Source organism: Sminthopsis crassicaudata, chromosome X (assembly GCF_048593235.1).
Source record: "Sminthopsis crassicaudata isolate SCR6 chromosome X, ASM4859323v1, whole genome shotgun sequence".
NCBI classification, from domain to species: domain Eukaryota; kingdom Metazoa; phylum Chordata; class Mammalia; order Dasyuromorphia; family Dasyuridae; genus Sminthopsis; species Sminthopsis crassicaudata.
In genome coordinates this window covers 22916545-22925381 of record NC_133623.1, presented here as the reverse complement: position 1 = coordinate 22925381, position 8837 = coordinate 22916545, and positions in this window count along the sequence as shown.

Below are 8837 nucleotides of genomic sequence, written 5' to 3'. Positions count from 1 at the left end.
AAGTTCTTATCCTATCCTGTCCTGTCTTGTGCTGTGCTGTTGCCATGCTGTCCTGTGCTGTCCCATCTGCCAGGCACTATGTCAAGCACTGGCAATACAAAGAAAAGCAAAAGCACCATCTCTGTTCCCGAGGGCCTTCCGTTCTAATGGGAGACAAGACACACAGACGCCTGTGGACGCCCAAATTATCTGTGGCAAAAATGGGCGAGATCTTAGGGAAAAATCTTCAGCAGGAGGGAGGGACAGGGACAGGTGGAATGCCTTCAGGCTTTCACTAAGATTCCCACCTCTGACAACCACTGGCCAGAGGAACCGAGGTGAGTCACTTAACTGCTGGAAACCTCACTTTACCCATCTGAAAAATAAGGGGCTGTGACTAGATGACCTTTGGGGTCCTTTCCAGCAGGAAATCCCTGATCCTCTGAGGCTGCTATCAAGAGTGAGCTTCCTCAGCCGGGTGACCCTGCCTGACCGGCAGGCTAGACATTCCCTGGAGAGAATGGGCCCAGGCCTGATGAGGGCTGGCTCGCTTGAGGTGTGGGCACATTCCAATGAGATCTGCCTCACTGAGTGGTCCGTCAAGCTAGCTCATCTTAGCGGAATGGGCCCCAGTGGGCCTCCGTTTGTATGAGAGCTGGGGGCAGAAAAACAAGTCGTCATAACCCATGGGACTGGGGGGCCACAGGGGGCTTGAGTTGTGGGAAACGGGAAGCAGGCGCAAGGAGCTTGGGTCCTAGGAGATAGGATGCCAGGAAGCTTGGGCCCTGCTACATGTTTCTATGTCTTGTTTTTTCTCAAAATTTGGCCAGTGGTTAAGAAGTAAATATCTCCCTTGAGAGGGTTTAACCAATGAGCAAAGAGTGTCTTCCCCCTCCCCCATCTTTCCTTTAAAAATACCCATTGGGAACCAAGAGAACTGTTGTATGGAGCAAGATCACATGCCGCTCAACTCTTGAAGGCCTGTGGCTCTTTACAGCAATGAGGTGATACAGGCCAACTCCAGCGGACTCCTGCTGGAGAGAGCCAGCCATCTGTCCCCAGAGAGAGGATGGTGGGGACTGAGTGTGGTCCACAACATAGCATTTTCACCTTTTTGTGGTAATTGCTTGGTTTTTCTTTTTCTCGTTTTTTCCCTTTTTGATTGGATTTTTTCTTGTGCAGCACGCTTGATGTGGAAGTATATTTAGAGGAGCTGCACATGTTTAGCCTATATTGGATCACTTGCTTTCTGAGGGGAGGGGGGAGAAAGATATGGAGCACGGGGTTTTGCAGGGGTAGACACTGAAGGCTACCTTTGCATGTAATTTTTAAAAATTAATTTATTTATTAAAACATTTTTTTCTTTGCATGTATTTTGAAAGCTATTTTTAAAATTTTATTTTTATCTTATTTTGAAAGCTATCATAAAAAAGTAAAAATACCCAGCTTGGAGAACCACCTTAGACCGACTGGTCCCCGATGCTTCTTGGTCCTGCCTGAATTATACAACAATAAAACCTTTCCCTTTGAGAAAGCAGTCTGGCCTCCACGTAATTCTTATCTATTGAACCTGCAGTGGGAGACCTACTTCATTCCATTAAAAACAAAAGAGGAGGAGGGAGGGAGCAGGATCTCAGCTTCCAGCTCCCCTCTGGAGAGGCAAGTGACAACAACAAGGTCATCTTGTCACACTGAGTGTGGCTAGGCTTTGGGAATAGGTGAGAGTTAAGACAAATTAGGGCATCTGAACGCCCACCTTGCACTTATGGATACTGCTGACTGGAGTTAGAAAGCCTTGCCTTAGAAACTCCCTAGTGATGTGATTTTAAGCAAGTCACAACCTCAATATCTTCATCTCTAAAATGAGGCTAGCAAGAATAGCCCTTCCCCATCTCTACCTTGATATAAGGCTCATAGAAGATAATGCACGTAAAACACTTAAAAGGCCAGAAACTCCTCCATGATACCTGTTCCTATTAATACTGGTGGCACTAGCAGGGGGCCTGACACATAAATAGCCTAGGACGAAGCCTTAGAACCAGGTGGCACATTCTGGTTCTGTCTGTGTGACTCTAGGCAAGTCAACCTTTCTAGTGACAATTCTTCATCTGTAAAATAAGGGATTGACTAGAGGATCTTTAAGGTCCCCAGGTTGCATGGGTGTTCAGGACAAGCACTTCTGGCTAAGGGTTACTGAGCCTTTTCGGAGCTATTCATTCACCTCTAATGTGCACTTTTGCCCAACTTTCACCTCTGGTTCCAGAAGTTGTAGCATGTTCAGCGGCCACACCCAAGTAAGACCGTCTCAGCAGATGGGTTATCAAACTTGTCAATAAGTAAGGGAATGTCTAACCCCCCCCCCCAAAAAAAAAATACCCTAGATGAATGGGTGGATGAAAAGTTTGTTCTGATGGTCATCAAGGCAGGTGAAGCAGGTTCTGTGGAGCTCTTAAAGCTTGGTCAGACATTGATCTTTTTTTTTTTTTTTTTTTTGGCGAGGCAATTGGGGTTAAGTGACTTGCCCAGGGTCAGCTAGTAAGTGTTAAATGTCTGAAGGCAGATTTGAACTCAGCTCCTCCTGATTCCAGAGATGCCATTGCCAGTCCCCTTGACTTTTGTCCTGCCACTGAACTTGAATGAGTCAGGAAGAGTGTGTGAGGGTGATGACTTTATGCAATTCTATCTCACTTAAATCTAATTCATGTGGAAGTAAAGACAGCCCCCCATGATGTCACTGGTCCTCTCTAAAAAATTCAATACAAACAAGGTCCCCCTAAGGCTCTAGATCTAGGTCCCCCCATCCTGGTCTTGTTTCACAAAATCTATCTACTAGAGATTCATTACTTTGTCGGTATCTGTTAAAAAGCAGAGTTAACATATTTAATCTTATCATAGACTTACACCTCAGTGTGAGTGAGTATTAGATCCTTTTCTGAGAGAAGTTGTTGATGTTGGGTAGCAGGGTCCCAGATCTCTAATATAGATACACCCAAAGGTTCCACTGACCTGATGATACTAATTCATCAAAGTCCCTTTGTTGCTCTTCATGCCGGAACTCCAGGAACACGTGTTGTTCTATTTTTGTGAAGCTCTGCATGGCTCACTCTTTCTCCCTTCTCAAGCACTGCAGCTTCTCCAGGGACAATGTAATGAAGGTTACTTTCAAAAGACTCGGGATATTCCATGCAAGCAGCCTCAATTCAAGAATAAGAAAGAGAAACTTGAGAGAAACTGTGCCAAAGGGAAGGTGGTTCAGGATAAGAACCAAAGTGGGGCCTTTGGGAATATCTGGACCCCCAAGCTAGAAGTTCCCACCACCAAGATCCCAGGCTCCTTCCACCTGCTAGTTATAAAGACCCCTTTCCAGCTATCCTTTTTCTTTCTTTTTGAGGTGGAGGGAGAGGCAGAGGATGGAATATAAATTATTTAATGAAAAAAAATCACTGAACTGGAATTTTGGAGATGCAGGTTCTAGCTGCAAAACTGGGCAAATCATTTCCTTCCATTCAGCCTCACTCTCCTACTAGACAACATCTAAAGTCCCTTTTAATTCACTCTGGCTTCACATGGTTCTGGATTCTTGAAGCTTGTTCTTAAGGCTACCCAGTGAGTCCATTACTGGTGCCATGTGACATTCGAAGAACACTGACTCTGCTAATTTGAATTTTCAAGAACTCCTTTTCCTGGGATGCAGAGAATACACACATACATACGTGCACACGCATACATATATATGGTACAGACACTGGTGATATCACTTAGTGACAAGAAAAGTGAGGAGAATTAAGGAGAGGGAAACAATGGTGGCTCACCAGGAGCCACAGAAAGCCAAGTCAGTATTGGGAAAGAGATGGCAAAGAAAAAGAAAAGATAAGTGAAGACTGAGAAATGGAAATGGTTAAAGGGAGGAAGGCAGAGGAATAGTCATGATTCACATTTATATAACTCTGTGGTTTTCCAAATGGTTTCTTTACAACATTAACACTGTATAAGAACAAAGATCACCATTTCTGTTTTTACAGAAAAACAAAGTGAGATTCAGAGGAGTTGAGCCTTATGGATGGTCACATGACTAACGTCATTTCAAGAACTCCAACCTAGACTTCCTGACTCTTTTTACACTATACCAAGCTGTTTCACGGATACTACAAACATGTGGTCTAGAGGTCAAATTCAATTTTAGTACAGTTAGATTTTGCACCCAGTTTTCAAGGTGGAACATAAGTCGGGCCTGTATATAGTGGTAGCTTTTGAGTTGGATAGAGGGTCTCTGGAGAAAATGAGGAGCTTGATTTCCCAGGTTACCTTTGCCGCCCTTGAATCTTCCTCAAGTGAGCCCATCACAATGAACTGGCCTCACTGGGAAACACTTGCAATATGGGGAACAGAGTAAAGAAAGCTTGGGAGATTTTTTCCAGCTCTAATTAAACTAAAGCTAAATAAAATAAGCTGTTAGCCCTTCACTTTGTTTAAATGGCTCACTTTTCCATCTTGAATGAGTATGTGTGCACTCATTATAGAACAAGCCTTCCATTCACATAGACCTGACATGATGATTTTGGCTAAATGCCTGCAGATTGTTCAATGTCTGTCTGCCCGCCTATACATCAAGACCGGAGCTCTATGCCATACTTAGTTATTTGAATTGAAAGCAAGTATGTGAAGTGGCCTGTTGTTTGTGTGACAGGAAGAAAATGAAAAGGTAAGAGAATGCAATGTTCTGTAATGAATGTAACTTCAGTGGCAGGGGTAGTTTCACAGTAGAGGCCCGAGCACATCTGCAGGCAAGTGACCTCCCTGTCCTCCAGCCCCAATGCTAGTTCCCGACTTGAGTGTAGGCATCTCTCAGGAGACATGCTTTACTAATCTATATTCCTGTGAAGGTCCACATTCAAGAGGGCTCAAACTTCCTTTCATCCTCTTTTGAGGATTTATGTGGATGGCAGCACTACCTGGCTAGAGAGCTTGGGCTTTTGACCAAGGCGTAAGAATTTAGAGGGCAGCCGGTACTTACACTGAATATAAACTGAGCTCGGCACCTAGTTATCAGAAAGGTAGCTACAAGAGGAAATAATTGGCTGCATGGGCCTGGCACTTTTACTTCTCTAATTTCACTTGACCAGTTCTGCCACCAGACTAGGTTGGGCTTTCATCTCATTTCACTTAGGTAGCTTTCTAACTGATCTTTTGATGACAGGAGTTAGAGCTATAAGTGACTTTAAAGCACCTTCATTTTCCAGGATAAAAAGATGACCCAGAGAAGTGAAATCCTTAGCTCAGGAATAAACATCTGGCTAGGTGGCAGAGCTGGAACTAGGTTTTTTCTCTCTTCATTGTCAATCATAAAATTTCTATTCTGTATTTTACAAACTTAATTTTCTATCCTCACTTATAGATTATTCCCATTGCCAGTTCTTTGTTCTTACTATCCCATATGCCTGAAATGACTCCTCCCCATGCTGAAGTACCTACTTACCTTCAAGTCCCAACCCAGGTCCCATCTACTCCCCAAAGCCTGTCCTGTATGATCACCATACCACTGGTGGGACCTTTTTGCACTTCATTTCCCCCAACCTTCCCCCATGTCGATTGAAACGTCCCGATACATAGAATCTTTACTGACATATGTATCCCCCAATTTAATTTCCCTTCCAAGTCCTACCACTCAAATCCACCTCATTGTAACCATAGCACCTCCTACTAGACCACCCTCTTATCTCCACAGTAGACTAAAGTAAAATCGGTATCATTTTTAATTTTATATATTTTTTTATTTCTTAAACATTGCAAGAAAAAAACATGACATCAAGAGTCATTTAACTTTATCAATAAGAGAACTTAAGTGACTGGATCATTTACTATAAGATGAACTGACGCTAAGATAACTAACTAAGCTTGATGCTCGAGAAGCTGTATTATTGATGAGAATATACTAATCTCAAGAAATGTTACTGCCAAACAGAAATCACCTAAAAGTTATCCAAGATGTCACTGATACTGTATTTGGATTTAGCTTCTAGGTCTTTAACTTGTTGCTGAATCTTCTCTAACTCTTTCAGCAGCTCACTCGTTTTTTCAGATTCTTTTTCTACTTCTAATATGTTTTCGGTAATCTTGGTTTCCATGGCACTAAGTCTTTCGTTGGCTACATCAATTAGTTCTTTCACAGTTTCGATTCTGCATTCCATATCCGTCATCCTTGAAAGAAGTTCTTGATGACCTTTCTTGGCATCTTCAAATTCAAGCACTAGTTCTTCCCGGGACTCTTTCATTTCTGCCAGCTCTTCTTTAATTTGCACATGGCATTTTCTCACTAATTTCAATTCTTGCTCAAACTCCTTCACTGAATCCTTTATCCAGGTGATGCCATCTTTTGAGATCTCGGGTCTTATTTCGTCTTCCACATGAGCTACCACCTGCATGTCAGCAGTTGCTTTGGCCACTTGAGGATGATTTTGTGCCTCTTCATTGGTGCTGGTCACGAATTCACTTGGCTGGATTGTTCCGCTCATGTTCTGTTTTTGCTGCTTTGAAATATGTTGTATAATTTCGGGGTTTCTTCTTTTTGGTTCTTCTCTTGCTGTTTTTCTTTGGTGGCAGACTAGGCTCTCCTCTCCCTTGGAACCACTGGCTTCACCCAGTCTGCAAAACAATATGCACAATATAAGTAAATATTAACCTTCGATAACCCAGGGAAGGCAGAATGGAAAAAAAGCAGATTTTGATACACAAAAGGCATGAAGAATAAAACAACCCTAATCATCCCGGGTGCGAACAATACTCCTGGATAATAAGTTGCTGAAAAATCAGCCATAGAGCACATATATTACCATCTTCTACCACACCCGTTTCTCTCCCCTGCCTTTCCTACTTCCTTCAGAGAATAGAGAGTTTCCATCCGGATTTTATAAGGGCTTTAATGTACAAGACTTCAGTCTTTACTGAAGACCACAAGGAAGGGAAGGGAAATGGACTAGGAGTTTGGCCAAGTTCAAGTAGTTTTTTTTTTTTTTTGTTTTGTTTTTTTGGTTTTGTTTTGTTTTGTTTTGCTGGGAGAAAATGGGTCCCTACTCTTCCTCTCCCCAACATCTTCAAAATGGCTGCACAGTTTTATCAGCTCCCTTAAGCCAAGAGCTTGTGGGGAAGAAACAAAAGGTAAAAAGAAAGACCCAGCCTAACATTGTGCAAAGAATCACTATAACTCTAGGAGTAGTGATAGAACTACAAGGGAGGAAGAGTCTGACTTATCTGACTTTCTGAGTCTCCGGACTGCTTAGGAACCCAGAGAATTATCTAAGAATTACAGAGTTGTAGCAATGAAGGGACTTTGCACACTCTACAATGTAACCTACAGCCACAAAAATCACAGCACAGATCATTAGAAACAAGCACATAAAGAGATAACTAAAACACACAGGTAAATGAACAAATAAATCAATATAGAGGTCTATGATCAGAAGGAACTTTTGAGATCACTTTACTCCAAGCCAATCCTCCTCCATGCCACCCCCCATAGTGTTCTCCCCCTCTGAGCTTCCCAAACTCTCAGTGGAACTCCCAGCATGCTAGGGACTAACCTAGTTGTCTGGGCAGTAAGCACCAAAGGGCTGGGACTTCCCCTTAGTAGGCCAGGTCAGACCAGGTCAGGCAGGCAGGTTCACCAGCAGGCAGGTTCACCAGCAAGCAGCTTGAGAGGGAATGACAGCTAACCTCGAAAAGGCTGCCCAAAGACTTGCCCCAGCTAAGCTATTTCCTGACTTGAAGTAAGGCTCCCTGTGCCCTCCCTTACCTCTTTGCACTCAGCCTGCTTGACTGAAAGTAGGACTCCCGTCCCTCCCCCATTTTCTACCTTAATCTTTCGGGGCCAGCTAAAATCAAGGCTCCTGACCCAACCCTACTAAGGAGCTGTGCCCAACTCCATTTAAACAAGATTCTAGCATTTTCTCTCTGCCTTCCTTACTGAAAGGGAGGCTCTTTTCCCTCCTCATTGCACCACTCCAATCTCCAGATTGAAAGTAAAGTCCATTACCACTCCCAAGAATTTGGGAACTACTGCTTCAACCTGCTATAGAAAATTCCAGAAGGAGCAGTGAATTCATTAGAAAATATTATTAAGTCTGCAGTAAAAACGATATAATGTTCAATAATTGTGGTTTAGGGCAGTGTTCATTCAGAAAAATTTCAAAGTCAGCCTTGAGCTCAAAAAAAAAAAATCATAATAAAACTTCCCTCCCCTTCTTGTTTAAACATGATAGGTGCACTCCAGGAATAAAAAAAAAAATCACAGTACGGTAAAATGCTGTCAAATTATGATTGTATCATCAGTGGAAAGCAATAAAAACAAAGTCTCTGCTGCAACTACTTATTTCTGCCATGGTAGTGGGAAAGCAGTCACAGACAATACTTAAATGAATAAGTATGGTTGTATTCCAATAACATTTTGCTTAAAAATATAAAAGCCATTCTTAGCTCACAGGCTATAAAAAAAACTGGTGCCTGCAGGCCATAGTTTGTCAATCCTTGAACTAGATGAGTTCAGAGGTCCCTTCCAGTTCTAGAGGTATATCCAATGATAAGTCTATATTGAACTGCCAAAGTAATTTTCCTAAAACACGGATCTGATCACGTTCTCTCTTTGATCAAGCAGCTTTATCCCTAGACTAAGGTATAAACTATTCACCATGGCTTTTGAAGCCCCTCGTGATCTGGCTGCACCTTCTCTTTCCAACCTATTTCACCCTAAATTCCCTGACATATTCCAGTAAATATTATTTTTGTATCTATAAGTATCTAACTCTGTGCAAAGGAGCCATCAAAGATACAAAATGTCTAAGACAGTCTCTTACAATCAAAGTAAA